General features: G+C 39.3%; 1 protein-coding gene across 2 annotated transcripts in view; it reads left to right on the top strand.

The window, feature by feature from the left end:
- Positions 1-250: 250 nt before the first annotated feature.
- Positions 251-17,345, top strand: part of FKRP (fukutin related protein) — a 52,839-nt gene continuing 35,744 nt past the window's right edge. The window contains exon 1 of one of the 2 annotated variants that reach the window (XM_069207662.1): positions 251-337. The gene's annotated coding sequence lies outside the window, so the exon portion shown is untranslated. The remainder of the gene's footprint in view (positions 338-17,345) is intronic. The other variant, XM_069207663.1, reaches the window with a different exon arrangement.

Raw genomic sequence — 17,345 nt, 5'->3', positions numbered from 1 at the left:
TTTTTCCATACTTCGCGTCCTGCCTATTCCTATAGAAAACAGGAGACGCTAGCAGCCTACTCTAGTCTACCAGACCCGAACAACGACTAGTACGACTCAGACAGCAAATCAGTACGTCTTAATTCTGTATGACGCAGTAGGATTGGTTGGAGAGCTATCAATGGCAAGTCAGCTTACATACGAACAATAACGCTAATTCCAAGACGACTTCCATCATAGGTTCACCTCTAAAATTGTTTTTATGTGACCCGGAAATGCTAAAATTACAGTCAAATTACATTCGTGGAAAGTTCAGGTATGGACTATGAGAATGATGCTGAATTCAAGGACAGTCAGTGTAAGTAACGGATAGATCATTGCCGTATAACGAAACAGAACACGTGCTTGCTCCCCATTTATGCATTTTCCACCCTCCGCTATGCACGCATAGTTGTTCAATGGGTTCAGTGTTACAATCCTGGCTTTATTTATCTAATTATACTTAGCATGCTGTGACGTTTAAAGGGCACATCTCCAAAGCTATCTTCTGCAGTAAAAAAAAGGGATATAGTAGTTCAGGTCATGTTATTGTCAGTTACTACAAACTCACCAACAATCGAGATCTCTTTCAATCTAAAATAAATAACATTCAAAACACCCAGTGCAAACACACCATGCATGCATCGCTTAGCTAGGATTTTGAAACCTAATGTCTACATAGATCTCTCTTTCCATAGTCACATTATTTCAGCTTTCTAGCAAGGAGGAAACCGGGTTCATTTAAACTATATTTAACTACACCCCTCATAATGCGAACTTCAGTAGTAGTAGTCGTAGTATAGTTTATTCGATCCATATATGATGAGTTATATAAAATATATAAAATCATACATAAATACATTTAAAAACAAAAATAATAAAAATACATTTAAAAACTCAAGCTCAAAAGCTTAGAAACAGCATAAGGAAAAGTACCTCATGGGAATTTCCTAAACATGATACCCGTGTGCAGCATAATACGAGATTTTAGCTAGTATTTTGTTCCTAATGCACCAGACAAAAAGTATGTACCTTGATACAGAAAACACAACCTGCTTCGTGTTATCAGATGTTAAAATTTGTATGGCTTCTATAAGGCATGAAATAGACATTAGCCGACATGACGGGACAATCCCTGGTTTTCTCAGGAACAGGGCAAAAAATCATAAAGTGTTCTACAGATTAATTACTAAGTCTCCACACTGGGCGAAATGGTGGTAAAGTGTGCTGTTTCCATTTACTTCTTACTGTATTCACAGGTAGAATTCGATATCTAAATTGTAAGTAAAGTGATAAGTGATCATGCTAGCAGGGGTTCTGTCTGATCCATACATTTTCCAAGTGTTAAAGTGCATTTAATATCCAAGATCCGCTCAGTTAAAATGTCATGTGTGAAATAATTAAAAATGGTGCGCTGAATGTAGTCCCAAAACATTGTCTTTAGGATTAATGCTTTATCTTCAGCCATAGTCTTTAGTTTTTCTGAAATTTCTTTCAAATCTAATTTATGCAATCAATGTTTAACCTTCTTAAGCCAAGGGGTGTGTCCACCTCTCTATCCAATGCCTCTACCACTGCAACAGCTTCTTTGATAGGGATCTGTGTCTTGCCTGCCCAAAGCCTAACCCACAACACTAAGGTTTTTAAAGCAACAACATAGATGATGTTTTTCATATCAAGGCGCACTGGAACAAGCAGTGTACTCTGTGGCAAATTTATTATCAACCAACTCCAATACCTTGCTCGGTTCCAAGCCCCGCAGTTCTGCCCTGTGTAGGGCTGCACCCAACCCGCTAGTACGGTATAGTTCAAATGCCAGATAAATGGGGCAGGTGGAATGTGGATCGATTTAATGTTTTTTTACAATTGTCGCTGCTACATGTTGCAATGACATTTGGCTTTTGTGGATCCAGACAGACTATGACAAATTGCTAGATAATCTTACCTCCAGATAATCAAAAACCTTGACCTGTTCTAAAATCCTCAGTGCCAACCTCAGCATCCCTTAAAATGACCTGTGTGGCCATAAATTCACAAATTTCGTTTTCAAGCAATTGAGCTCCCGCCAAATTTACTGCATGCATCAGAAAAAATATTTAACATATTCTGAGGGCCCATTGGTGTTTTGGAGATCAACAGCGTATTATCAGCAAAGAGAAGCGCTGATATTAGTTGGCACCCTCATTTTTGGGGGGTCACCTCCATAGTCATCATTATCTTTCTTTCGGCAATGTGCCATGAAAAGCATACAAAATATCACATTCGTAGACATGAATACACTTGAGCATAAAGGAGCAAAATTTAGTCATTTAAAAACTAATACAATTCTATATAAAAAACGTACTACAGTTTTACGGAACAGCAAAAATTTCCAATAAGATCAGAGCCTCCATTAAAAACTTACCAACTCGTAGCAATTTCTGATCCCCAATGCATTTCTAATGAAATTTAGAACTGTGTGACACATATCAATCGTAATTAGTTTCTGTAGAAATTCTAAAGTGGGCCAATAATGCTTAAACCCTGCTTGCTGCAACAAAGGAGTCAGGTAAGTGCTTCTTTGGCCTGAGTACAGGGAGCAAAATAGAATAAAGTGACATGCTCTGTTTTGTGGCATTATCACAGTGGCAAGGTGGTAGATCATGCTACCAGGCACACTGTCTCGAAAGCAACTTTAAAGTCGATGAAATGTAATCTAAAATATGTTAAATGGAGACAATGATTCATGTTCTCAATCCATCCCAGGTACGATTCACTAGATTTCACTGCTGAAAGTTGGACGTATTGCTCAACAGTTTTCATATTTAAAGTACACTGCAACTTCTCTAAACAATAATCAGCATGACAGGATTTCACAATAACCTTAGCGTTGCGCAAAATGTGATTTGGGGATGTAAACATTTCTATAAGGTCCAGTTTGTAAAAACAAAACTTCATATACACCAAACAGGGTATCTCACATTATGTAGCGATAAACAATCTGACATACATGCTCTCACCAAATCTGCTTCCAGATTTTGCCAGCACTTGATTCATAAAATGAGTGGTGCAATATATATCTGGTCACTTACATAAGGTAGGCCCAGCTCCTCGTAGCATCTTACATTTTCAGTATTCTTTGGGACTGTCAGCAACCTGCGTGTAAACCCATTTCCTACATGTTGGAGCATGTCCACTTTTTGGTACCCTCATGCCCCTGCCCTAAAGTGAGCACCAGAGATACATTTTGATTTGTACGGTGCTGTCATTGCTGCCAGGGGTTTATGTTTGAGCCTCCTTGCAAAGCGGAAGATAGCCTCACATTCTTTCCAATTTGTTGCATTTTCATCTGATGGTGTGATTTTCATTTTAAGGATGAGTTGAAAATGATTCCTAAATAGCTAAAATCATTTGCTCTTTTTAAAATTGTACCCCCATACTAAAGTGCTTCAATTTGATGTTATTGGCCCACATGTCCTGGTATATGATTTTGAATAGTTCACTTTCAGGTTCAGAACCTCCATAAACTCTGAAAAGAGATCTAACAGCTTCTGCAAAGCGTTTGGGGTGCAAGCAATCATGAACGCATCATCTGTGTAAAATTGTATGGGCACAGATTGATCACCTATCTTTGGGACAGCCACATCCGCCCATAATAAATATTCTGTAATGTCGTTAATGTAGTTCAAGAACAACAAAGGGGCTAGAATGCATCTCTGTCTTACACCTCTCACGGACTATTTGAGATGATAGTTCATCTTGCGGACCGTATCTGACTGAGACTTTAAGGTTTGTGATATTTTTGTTGTATTTTAGGGAAAGTAGGTTTGATTCCGCCCCCATTTTCTGCATTATTGCCATAATTTGTTCCTGTTGACTAGGTCAAGGGCACTTGAAAGATTAATGATAGCTATATGAATGCCCCCCCTTTTGCCTTCACATACTCATGACGATGAGTTGTAAGTTTAATATTTGTTCTACAGTCCCTGTACCACTCCTAAACCGATCCTGGATGGGCATTCAAATGTTATTTCTTCCACCCATGTCTCTAGTCTGGCCAAAATCACCCGTCCCAGGATCTTTGCAGCCGCGTCAATTAAAGAAATTGGCCTATAACAGGCAGAGGCCAATTTATCTCCCTTTTTAAACATAGGGACAAGCGTGGCCAATTTCCATGACTTGAGTATTTCACCCACTGCTGCACTTCTTAGAAAATTTGTTAACATGGGGCCCGCAATTCAATGTCTGATTTAAAAAGATCAACTGGGACCCCATCCAACCCGGGCACTTTTCAGTGGGCTGATTTATTTATTGCCAGAGCTACCTTGCGTCCCCCAATCGGGGTGTCTAAGGGTATTGGAACCAGTTCTGTTCGGGAAAGATTATCTAAATTATCCAATAAAAGTTGCTGTCTTTCAGCAGCCTGAAAAACACCCTTAAAATGGGATACCCACTGAGCTTCCAGGATTATGACTTCCACTTTCAATGTCTCATAACAAGAAAAACGGATTATTTATGGGTTCCCAGAACCTAGAACTATCCCTTAAAGAAGCAGCTGCGCTCAAATCCTCCCATGCCGCTTCCCGTATTTCCCTCTTCCTTTCCTCCATGACTCTCTGGTACTCTTACCTAACCTTTTGAACATCTATAGGGTTACGTTGGGTTAGTTTAAGAGCCGCTTTTAGTTGTCTGTGAGCTGTAGAACAATGCGTTGAACCATCGATGTGGAACTGACTCTGGAATAGGTCTATGGGTAACTGGATCATCTGAGATAAACTCGTATTACCTTTTAAATTGCTTTAAAATGGAAACACAACTGGATTTTTCCTCTAGACACACAATAATAGACAATTCTCTGAATATATCTGCATGGGTCCATGTTTGTCCATTTAATCCCAAGACCCTTATTCTTTGTAAAAGACATTTTACACTCCTTAGCTCCATGATTCTTACTGAGTTTTAGTGCTAGTGTAGTTCGTACAGGGTCATGGGCTCAAAGGCAGCTTGCCAGAATTTTACAATCTGACACATGATAGGTGGCATCTGCTGATACCAATATGAAATCTAAAGTGCTCCTTTTGGCCCCACGTAAATGTTGGGATCAGCTCTGTGGAATTTGCCTCACTCATAATTACTAAATCGTGTTTCAAAGCCAGATTATTGAGACTGGCCCCAACTCTAGTATGTTTAAAATGTGCCCTATTTCTACATTCATCCCCTGGAATACCACACAAACGGTTATCTCTGTTTGAGCAAAAGGTAATGTTAAAATCCTCAAGCCATATCAGGTTTAATTTCTCTGTCAAATGAAGAAAAAAGACATCTAAGGATTCATCTGAATCATTAATTCCTTTACATGCTTCATGGTTAAAAATGTTGTTATAAAGGTTTATCAACAAAATGTCTTGTTCTTCAGCTAACAACATCAAAGAAACCAAGAACTGAGGCGAAGACCATTTAAAAACAACATTAACTTGAGGGATTTTCACAGAACAAACATAGCGAGATGCCCTTGTGCCCTTCCTGCTGATGACACCAATGCAGGTTGGAACAAAGGGAAAATTACATCTATCAGTCATAAAGTGAATCAGTTAGCCCATTCATGTATACAGTACTAAGTCTACACACTGGGCGAAATGGTGGTAAAGTGTGCTGTTTCCATTTACTTCTTACTGTGTTCACAGGTAGAATTCGATATCTAAATTGTAAGTAAAGTGATAAGTGATCATGCTAGCAGGGGTTCTGTCTGATCCATAAATTTTCCAAGTGTTAAAGTGCATTTAATATCCAAGATCCGCTCAGTTAAAATGTCATGTGTGAAATAATTAAAAATGGTGCGCTGAATGTAGTCCCAAAACATTGTCTTTAGGATTAATGCTTTATCTTCAGCCATAGTCTTTAGTTTTTCTGAAATTTCTTTCAAATCTAATTTATGCAATCAATGTTTAACCTTCTTAAGCCAAGGGGTGTGTCCACCTCTCTATCCAATGCCTCTACCACTGCAACAGCTTCTTTGATAGGGATCTGTGTCTTGCCTGCCCAAAGCCTAACCCACAACACTAAGGTTTTTAAAGCAACAACATAGATGATGTTTTTCATATCAAGGCGCACTGGAACAAGCAGTGTACTCTGTGGCAAATTTATTATCAACCAACTCCAATACCTTGCTCGGTTCCAAGCCCCGCAGTTCTGCCCTGTGTAGGGCTGCACCCAACCCGCTAGTACGGTATAGTTCAAATGCCAGATAAATGGGGCAGGTGGAATGTGGATCGATTTAATGTTTTTTTACAATTGTCGCTGCTACATGTTGCAATGACATTTGGCTTTTGTGGATCCAGACAGACTATGACAAATTGCTAGATAATCTTACCTCCAGATAATCAAAAACCTTGACCTGTTCTAAAATCCTCAGTGCCAACCTCAGCATCCCTTAAAATGACCTGTGTGGCCATAAATTCACAAATTTCGTTTTCAAGCAATTGAGCTCCCGCCAAATTTACTGCATGCATCAGAAAAAATATTTAACATATTCTGAGGGCCCATTGGTGTTTTGGAGATCAACAGCGTATTATCAGCAAAGAGAAGCGCTGATATTAGTTGGCACCCTCATTTTTGGGGGGTCACCTCCATAGTCATCATTATCTTTCTTTCGGCAATGTGCCATGAAAAGCATACAAAATATCACATTCGTAGACATGAATACACTTGAGCATAAAGGAGCAAAATTTAGTCATTTAAAAACTAATACAATTCTATATAAAAAACGTACTACAGTTTTACGGAACAGCAAAAATTTCCAATAAGATCAGAGCCTCCATTAAAAACTTACCAACTCGTAGCAATTTCTGATCCCCAATGCATTTCTAATGAAATTTAGAACTGTGTGACACATATCAATCGTAATTAGTTTCTGTAGAAATTCTAAAGTGGGCCAATAATGCTTAATCCCTGCTTGCTGCAACAAAGGAGTCAGGTAAGTGCTTCTTTGGCCTGAGTACAGGGAGCAAAATAGAATAAAGTGACATGCTCTGTTTTGTGGCATTATCACAGTGGCAAGGTGGTAGATCATGCTACCAGGCACACTGTCTCGAAAGCAACTTTAAAGTCGATGAAATGTAATCTAAAATATGTTAAATGGAGACAATGATTCATGTTCTCAATCCATCCCAGGTACGATTCACTAGATTTCACTGCTGAAATTTGGACGTATTGCTCAACAGTTTTCATATTTAAAGTACACTGCAACTTCTCTAAACAATAATCAGCATGACAGGATTTCACAATAACCTTAGCGTTGCGCAAAATGTGATTTGGGGATGTAAACATTTCTATAAGGTCCAGTTTGTAAAAACAAAACTTCATATACACCAAACAGGGTATCTCACATTATGTAGCGATAAACAATCTGACATACATGCTCTCACCAAATCTGCTTCCAGATTTTGCCAGCACTTGATTCATAAAATGAGTGGTGCGATATATATCTGGTCACTTACATAAGGTAGGCCCAGCTCCTCGTAGCATCTTACATTTTCAGTATTCTTTGGGACTGTCAGCAACCTGCGTGTAAACCCATTTCCTACATGTTGGAGCATGTCCACTTTTTGGTACCCTCATGCCCCTGCCCTAAAGTGAGCACCAGAGATACATTTTGATTTGTACGGTGCTGTCATTGCTGCCAGGGGTTTATGTTTGAGCCTCCTTGCAAAGTGGAAGATAGCCTCACATTCTTTCCAATTTGTTGCATTTTCATCTGATGGTGTGATTTTCATTTTAAGGATGAGTTGAAAATGATTCCTAAATAGCTAAAATCATTTGCTCTTTTTAAAATTGTACCCCCATACTAAAGTGCTTCAATTTGATGTTATTGGCCCACATGTCCTGGTCTATGATTTTGAATAGTTCACTTTCAGGTTCAGAACCTCCATAAACTCTGAAAAGAGATCTAACAGCTTCTGCAAAGCGTTTGGGGTGCAAGCAATCATGAACGCATCATCTGTGTAAAATTGTATGGGCACAGATTGATCACCTATCTTTGGGACAGCCACATCCGCCCATAATAAATATTCTGTAATGTCGTTAATGTAGTTCAAGAACAACAAAGGGGCTAGAATGCATCTCTGTCTTACACCTCTCACGGACTATTTGAGATGATAGTTCACCTTGCGGACCGTATCTGACTGAGACTTTAAGGTTTGTGATATTTTTGTTGTATTTTAGGGAAAGTAGGTTTGATTCCGCCCCCATTTTCTGCATTATTGCCATAATTTGTTCCTGTTGACTAGGTCAAGGGCACTTGAAAGATTAATGATAGCTATATGAATGCCCCCCCTTTTGCCTTCACATACTCATGACGATGAGTTGTAAGTTTAATATTTGTTCTACAGTCCCTGTACCACTCCTAAACCGATCCTGGATGGGCATTCAAATGTTATTTCTTCCACCCATGTCTCTAGTCTGGCCAAAATCACCCGTCCCAGGATCTTTGCAGCCGCGTCAATTAAAGAAATTGGCCTATAACAGGCAGAGGCCAATTTATCTCCCTTTTTAAACATAGGGACAAGCGTGGCCAATTTCCATGACTTGAGTATTTCACCCACTGCTGCACTTCTTAGAAAATTTGTTAACATGGGGCCCGCAATTCAATGTCTGATTTAAAAAGATCAACTGGGACCCCATCCAGCCCGGGCACTTTTCAGTGGGCTGATTTATTTATTGCCAGAGCTACCTTGCGTCCCCCAATCGGGGTGTCTAAGGGTATTGGAACCAGTTCTGTTCGGGAAAGATTATCTAAATTATCCAATAAAAGTTGCTGTCTTTCAGCAGCCTGAAAAACACCCTTAAAATGGGATACCCACTGAGCTTCCAGGATTATGACTTCCACTTTCAATGTCTCATAACAAGAAAAACGGATTATTTATGGGTTCCCAGAACCTAGAACTATCCCTTAAAGAAGCAGCTGCGCTCAAATCCTCCCATGCCGCTTCCCGTATTTCCCTCTTCCTTTCCTCCATGACTCTCTGGTACTCTTACCTAACCTTTTGAACATCTATAGGGTTACGTTGGGTTAGTTTAAGAGCCGCTTTTAGTTGTCTGTGAGCTGTAGAACAATGCGTTGAACCATCGATGTGGAACTGACTCTGGAATAGGTCTATGGGTAACTGGATCATCTGAGATAAACTCGTATTACCTTTTAAATTGCTTTAAAATGGAAACACAACTGGATTTTTCCTCTAGACACACAATAATAGACAATTCTCTGAATATATCTGCATGGGTCCATGTTTGTCCATTTAATCCCAAGACCCTTATTCTTTGTAAAAGACATTTTACACTCCTTAGCTCCATGATTCTTACTGAGTTTTAGTGCTAGTGTAGTTCGTACAGGGTCATGGGCTCAAAGGCAGCTTGCCAGAATTTTACAATCTGACACATGATAGGTGGCATCTGCTGATACCAATATGAAATCTAAAGTGCTCCTTTTGGCCCCACGTAAATGTTGGGATCAGCTCTGTGGAATTTGCCTCACTCATAATTACTAAATCGTGTTTCAAAGCCAGATTATTGAGACTGGCCCCAACTCTAGTATGTTTAAAATGTGCCCTATTTCTACATTCATCCCCTGGAATACCACACAAACGGTTATCTCTGTTTGAGCAAAAGGTAATGTTAAAATCCTCAAGCCATATCAGGTTTAATTTCTCTGTCAAATGAAGAAAAAAGACATCTAAGGATTCATCTGAATCATTAATTCCTTTACATGCTTCATGGTTAAAAATGTTGTTATAAAGGTTTATCAACAAAATGTCTTGTTCTTCAGCTAACAACATCAAAGAAACCAAGAACTGAGGCGAAGACCATTTAAAAACAACATTAACTTGAGGGATTTTCACAGAACAAACATAGCGAGATGCCCTTGTGCCCTTCCTGCTGATGACACCAATGCAGGTTGGAACAAAGGGAAAATTACATCTATCAGTCATAAAGTGAATCAGTTAGCCCATTCATGTATACAGTACTAAGTCTACACACTGGGCGAAATGGTGGTAAAGTGTGCTGTTTCCATTTACTTCTTACTGTGTTCACAGGTAGAATTCGATATCTAAATTGTAAGTAAAGTGATAAGTGATCATGCTAGCAGGGGTTCTGTCTGATCCATAAATTTTCCAAGTGTTAAAGTGCATTTAATATCCAAGATCCGCTCAGTTAAAATGTCATGTGTGAAATAATTAAAAATGGTGCGCTGAATGTAGTCCCAAAACATTGTCTTTAGGATTAATGCTTTATCTTCAGCCATAGTCTTTAGTTTTTCTGAAATTTCTTTCAAATCTAATTTATGCAATCAATGTTTAACCTTCTTAAGCCAAGGGGTGTGTCCACCTCTCTATCCAATGCCTCTACCACTGCAACAGCTTCTTTGATAGGGATCTGTGTCTTGCCTGCCCAAAGCCTAACCCACAACACTAAGGTTTTTAAAGCAACAACATAGATGATGTTTTTCATATCAAGGCGCACTGGAACAAGCAGTGTACTCTGTGGCAAATTTATTATCAACCAACTCCAATACCTTGCTCGGTTCCAAGCCCCGCAGTTCTGCCCTGTGTAGGGCTGCACCCAACCCGCTAGTACGGTATAGTTCAAATGCCAGATAAATGGGGCAGGTGGAATGTGGATCGATTTAATGTTTTTTTACAATTGTCGCTGCTACATGTTGCAATGACATTTGGCTTTTGTGGATCCAGACAGACTATGACAAATTGCTAGATAATCTTACCTCCAGATAATCAAAAACCTTGACCTGTTCTAAAATCCTCAGTGCCAACCTCAGCATCCCTTAAAATGACCTGTGTGGCCATAAATTCACAAATTTCGTTTTCAAGCAATTGAGCTCCCGCCAAATTTACTGCATGCATCAGAAAAAATATTTAACATATTCTGAGGGCCCATTGGTGTTTTGGAGATCAACAGCGTATTATCAGCAAAGAGAAGCGCTGATATTAGTTGGCACCCTCATTTTTGGGGGGTCACCTCCATAGTCATCATTATCTTTCTTTCGGCAATGTGCCATGAAAAGCATACAAAATATCACATTCGTAGACATGAATACACTTGAGCATAAAGGAGCAAAATTTAGTCATTTAAAAACTAATACAATTCTATATAAAAAACGTACTACAGTTTTACGGAACAGCAAAAATTTCCAATAAGATCAGAGCCTCCATTAAAAACTTACCAACTCGTAGCAATTTCTGATCCCCAATGCATTTCTAATGAAATTTAGAACTGTGTGACACATATCAATCGTAATTAGTTTCTGTAGAAATTCTAAAGTGGGCCAATAATGCTTAATCCCTGCTTGCTGCAACAAAGGAGTCAGGTAAGTGCTTCTTTGGCCTGAGTACAGGGAGCAAAATAGAATAAAGTGACATGCTCTGTTTTGTGGCATTATCACAGTGGCAAGGTGGTAGATCATGCTACCAGGCACACTGTCTCGAAAGCAACTTTAAAGTCGATGAAATGTAATCTAAAATATGTTAAATGGAGACAATGATTCATGTTCTCAATCCATCCCAGGTACGATTCACTAGATTTCACTGCTGAAATTTGGACGTATTGCTCAACAGTTTTCATATTTAAAGTACACTGCAACTTCTCTAAACAATAATCAGCATGACAGGATTTCACAATAACCTTAGCGTTGCGCAAAATGTGATTTGGGGATGTAAACATTTCTATAAGGTCCAGTTTGTAAAAACAAAACTTCATATACACCAAACAGGGTATCTCACATTATGTAGCGATAAACAATCTGACATACATGCTCTCACCAAATCTGCTTCCAGATTTTGCCAGCACTTGATTCATAAAATGAGTGGTGCGATATATATCTGGTCACTTACATAAGGTAGGCCCAGCTCCTCGTAGCATCTTACATTTTCAGTATTCTTTGGGACTGTCAGCAACCTGCGTGTAAACCCATTTCCTACATGTTGGAGCATGTCCACTTTTTGGTACCCTCATGCCCCTGCCCTAAAGTGAGCACCAGAGATACATTTTGATTTGTACGGTGCTGTCATTGCTGCCAGGGGTTTATGTTTGAGCCTCCTTGCAAAGTGGAAGATAGCCTCACATTCTTTCCAATTTGTTGCATTTTCATCTGATGGTGTGATTTTCATTTTAAGGATGAGTTGAAAATGATTCCTAAATAGCTAAAATCATTTGCTCTTTTTAAAATTGTACCCCCATACTAAAGTGCTTCAATTTGATGTTATTGGCCCACATGTCCTGGTCTATGATTTTGAATAGTTCACTTTCAGGTTCAGAACCTCCATAAACTCTGAAAAGAGATCTAACAGCTTCTGCAAAGCGTTTGGGGTGCAAGCAATCATGAACGCATCATCTGTGTAAAATTGTATGGGCACAGATTGATCACCTATCTTTGGGACAGCCACATCCGCCCATAATAAATATTCTGTAATGTCGTTAATGTAGTTCAAGAACAACAAAGGGGCTAGAATGCATCTCTGTCTTACACCTCTCACGGACTATTTGAGATGATAGTTCACCTTGCGGACCGTATCTGACTGAGACTTTAAGGTTTGTGATATTTTTGTTGTATTTTAGGGAAAGTAGGTTTGATTCCGCCCCCATTTTCTGCATTATTGCCATAATTTGTTCCTGTTGACTAGGTCAAGGGCACTTGAAAGATTAATGATAGCTATATGAATGCCCCCCCTTTTGCCTTCACATACTCATGACGATGAGTTGTAAGTTTAATATTTGTTCTACAGTCCCTGTACCACTCCTAAACCGATCCTGGATGGGCATTCAAATGTTATTTCTTCCACCCATGTCTCTAGTCTGGCCAAAATCACCCGTCCCAGGATCTTTGCAGCCGCGTCAATTAAAGAAATTGGCCTATAACAGGCAGAGGCCAATTTATCTCCCTTTTTAAACATAGGGACAAGCGTGGCCAATTTCCATGACTTGAGTATTTCACCCACTGCTGCACTTCTTAGAAAATTTGTTAACATGGGGCCCGCAATTCAATGTCTGATTTAAAAAGATCAACTGGGACCCCATCCAGCCCGGGCACTTTTCAGTGGGCTGATTTATTTATTGCCAGAGCTACCTTGCGTCCCCCAATCGGGGTGTCTAAGGGTATTGGAACCAGTTCTGTTCGGGAAAGATTATCTAAATTATCCAATAAAAGTTGCTGTCTTTCAGCAGCCTGAAAAACACCCTTAAAATGGGATACCCACTGAGCTTCCAGGATTATGACTTCCACTTTCAATGTCTCATAACAAGAAAAACGGATTATTTATGGGTTCCCAGAACCTAGAACTATCCCTTAAAGAAGCAGCTGCGCTCAAATCCTCCCATGCCGCTTCCCGTATTTCCCTCTTCCTTTCCTCCATGACTCTCTGGTACTCTTACCTAACCTTTTGAACATCTATAGGGTTACGTTGGGTTAGTTTAAGAGCCGCTTTTAGTTGTCTGTGAGCTGTAGAACAATGCGTTGAACCATCGATGTGGAACTGACTCTGGAATAGGTCTATGGGTAACTGGATCATCTGAGATAAACTCGTATTACCTTTTAAATTGCTTTAAAATGGAAACACAACTGGATTTTTCCTCTAGACACACAATAATAGACAATTCTCTGAATATATCTGCATGGGTCCATGTTTGTCCATTTAATCCCAAGACCCTTATTCTTTGTAAAAGACATTTTACACTCCTTAGCTCCATGATTCTTACTGAGTTTTAGTGCTAGTGTAGTTCGTACAGGGTCATGGGCTCAAAGGCAGCTTGCCAGAATTTTACAATCTGACACATGATAGGTGGCATCTGCTGATACCAATATGAAATCTAAAGTGCTCCTTTTGGCCCCACGTAAATGTTGGGATCAGCTCTGTGGAATTTGCCTCACTCATAATTACTAAATCGTGTTTCAAAGCCAGATTATTGAGACTGGCCCCAACTCTAGTATGTTTAAAATGTGCCCTATTTCTACATTCATCCCCTGGAATACCACACAAACGGTTATCTCTGTTTGAGCAAAAGGTAATGTTAAAATCCTCAAGCCATATCAGGTTTAATTTCTCTGTCAAATGAAGAAAAAAGACATCTAAGGATTCATCTGAATCATTAATTCCTTTACATGCTTCATGGTTAAAAATGTTGTTATAAAGGTTTATCAACAAAATGTCTTGTTCTTCAGCTAATAACATCAAAGAAACCAAGAACTGAGGCGAAGACCATTTAAAAACAACATTAACTTGAGGGATTTTCACAGAACAAACATAGCGAGATGCCCTTGTGCCCTTCCTGCTGATGACACCAATGCAGGTTGGAACAAAGGGAAAATTACATCTATCAGTCATAAAGTGAATCAGTTAGCCCATTCATGTATACAGTACTAAGTCTACACACTGGGCGAAATGGTGGTAAAGTGTGCTGTTTCCATTTACTTCTTACTGTATTCACAGGTAGAATTCGATATCTAAATTGTAAGTAAAGTGATAAGTGATCATGCTAGCAGGGGTTCTGTCTGATCCATAAATTTTCCAAGTGTTAAAGTGCATTTAATATCCAAGATCCGCTCAGTTAAAATGTCATGTGTGAAATAATTAAAAATGGTGCGCTGAATGTAGTCCCAAAACATTGTCTTTAGGATTAATGCTTTATCTTCAGCCATAGTCTTTAGTTTTTCTGAAATTTCTTTCAAATCTAATTTATGCAATCAATGTTTAACCTTCTTAAGCCAAGGGGTGTGTCCACCTCTCTATCCAATGCCTCTACCACTGCAACAGCTTCTTTGATAGGGATCTGTGTCTTGCCTGCCCAAAGCCTAACCCACAACACTAAGGTTTTTAAAGCAACAACATAGATGATGTTTTTCATATCAAGGCGCACTGGAACAAGCAGTGTACTCTGTGGCAAATTTATTATCAACCAACTCCAATACCTTGCTCGGTTCCAAGCCCCGCAGTTCTGCCCTGTGTAGGGCTGCACCCAACCCGCTAGTACAGTATAGTTCAAATGCCAGATAAATGGGGCAGGTGGAATGTGGATCGATTTAATGTTTTTTTACAATTGTCGCTGCTACATGTTGCAATGACATTTGGCTTTTGTGGATCCAGACAGACTATGACAAATTGCTAGATAATCTTACCTCCAGATAATCAAAAACCTTGACCTGTTCTAAAATCCTCAGTGCCAACCTCAGCATCCCTTAAAATGACCTGTGTGGCCATAAATTCACAAATTTCGTTTTCAAGCAATTGAGCTCCCGCCAAATTTACTGCATGCATCAGAAAAAATATTTAACATATTCTGAGGGCCCATTGGTGTTTTGGGGATCAACAGCGTATTATCAGCAAAGAGAAGCGCTGATATTAGTTGGCACCCTCATTTTTGGGGGGTCACCTCCATAGTCATCATTATCTTTCTTTCGGCAATGTGCCATGAAAAGCATACAAAATATCACATTCGTAGACATGAATACACTTGAGCATAAAGGAGCAAAATTTAGTCATTTAAAAACTAATACAATTCTATATAAAAAACGTACTACAGTTTTACGGAACAGCAAAAATTTCCAATAAGATCAGAGCCTCCATTAAAAACTTACCAACTCGTAGCAATTTCTGATCCCCAATGCATTTCTAATGAAATTTAGAACTGTGTGACACATATCAATCGTAATTAGTTTCTGTAGAAATTCTAAAGTGGGCCAATAATGCTTAATCCCTGCTTGCTGCAACAAAGGAGTCAGGTAAGTGCTTCTTTGGCCTGAGTACAGGGAGCAAAATAGAATAAAGTGACATGCTCTGTTTTGTGGCATTATCACAGTGGCAAGGTGGTAGATCATGCTACCAGGCACACTGTCTCGAAAGCAACTTTAAAGTCGATGAAATGTAATCTAAAATATGTTAAATGGAGACAATGATTAATGTTCTCAATCCATCCCAGGTACGATTCACTAGATTTCACTGCTGAAAGTTGGACGTATTGCTCAACAGTTTTCATATTTAAAGTACACTGCAACTTCTCTAAACAATAATCAGCATGACAGGATTTCACAATAACCTTAGCGTTGCGCAAAATGTGATTTGGGGATGTAAACATTTCTATAAGGTCCAGTTTGTAAAAACAAAACTTCATATACACCAAACAGGGTATCTCACATTATGTAGCGATAAACAATCTGACATACATGCTCTCACCAAATCTGCTTCCAGATTTTGCCAGCACTTGATTCATAAAATGAGTGGTGCGATATATATCTGGTCACTTACATAAGGTAGGCCCAGCTCCTCGTAGCATCTTACATTTTCAGTATTCTTTGGGACTGTCAGCAACCTGCGTGTAAACCCATTTCCTACATGTTGGAGCATGTCCACTTTTTGGTACCCTCATGCCCCTGCCCTAAAGTGAGCACCAGAGATACATTTTGATTTGTACGGTGCTGTCATTGCTGCCAGGGGTTTATGTTTGAGCCTCCTTGCAAAGCGGAAGATAGCCTCACATTCTTTCCAATTTGTTGCATTTTCATCTGATGGTGTGATTTTCATTTTAAGGATGAGTTGAAAATGATTCCTAAATAGCTAAAATCATTTGCTCTTTTTAAAATTGTACCCCCATACTAAAGTGCTTCAATTTGATGTTATTGGCCCACATGTCCTGGTCTATGATTTTGAATAGTTCACTTTCAGGTTCAGAACCTCCATAAACTCTGAAAAGAGATCTAACAGCTTCTGCAAAGCGTTTGGGGTGCAAGCAATCATGAACGCATCATCTGTGTAAAATTGTATGGGCACAGATTGATCACCTATCTTTGGGACAGCCACATCCGCCCATAATAAATATTCTGTAATGTCGTTAATGTAGTTCAAGAACAACAAAGGGGCTAGAATGCATCTCTGTCTTACACCTCTCACGGACTATTTGAGATGATAGTTCACCTTGCGGACCGTATCTGACTGAGACTTTAAGGTTTGTGATATTTTTGTTGTATTTTAGGGAAAGTAGGTTTGATTCCGCCCCCATTTTCTGCATTATTGCCATAATTTGTTCCTGTTGACTAGGTCAAGGGCACTTGAAAGATTAATGATAGCTATATGAATGCCCCCCCTTTTGCCTTCACATACTCATGACGATGAGTTGTAAGTTTAATATTTGTTCTATAGTCCCTGTACCACTCCTAAACCGATCCTGGATGGGCATTCAAATGTTATTTCTTCCACCCATGTCTCTAGTCTGGCCAAAATCACCCGTCCCAGGATCTTTGCAGCCGCGTCAATTAAAGAAATTGGCCTATAACAGGCAGAGGCCAATTTATC

The sequence above is a fragment of the Pleurodeles waltl genome, chromosome 9, assembly GCF_031143425.1.
Source record: "Pleurodeles waltl isolate 20211129_DDA chromosome 9, aPleWal1.hap1.20221129, whole genome shotgun sequence".
In the NCBI taxonomy this organism is placed as follows: Eukaryota; Metazoa; Chordata; class Amphibia; order Caudata; family Salamandridae; genus Pleurodeles; species Pleurodeles waltl.
The sequence above is the reverse complement of the archived record's forward strand: the minus strand, read 5'-3'. Positions and strand labels throughout refer to the sequence as shown.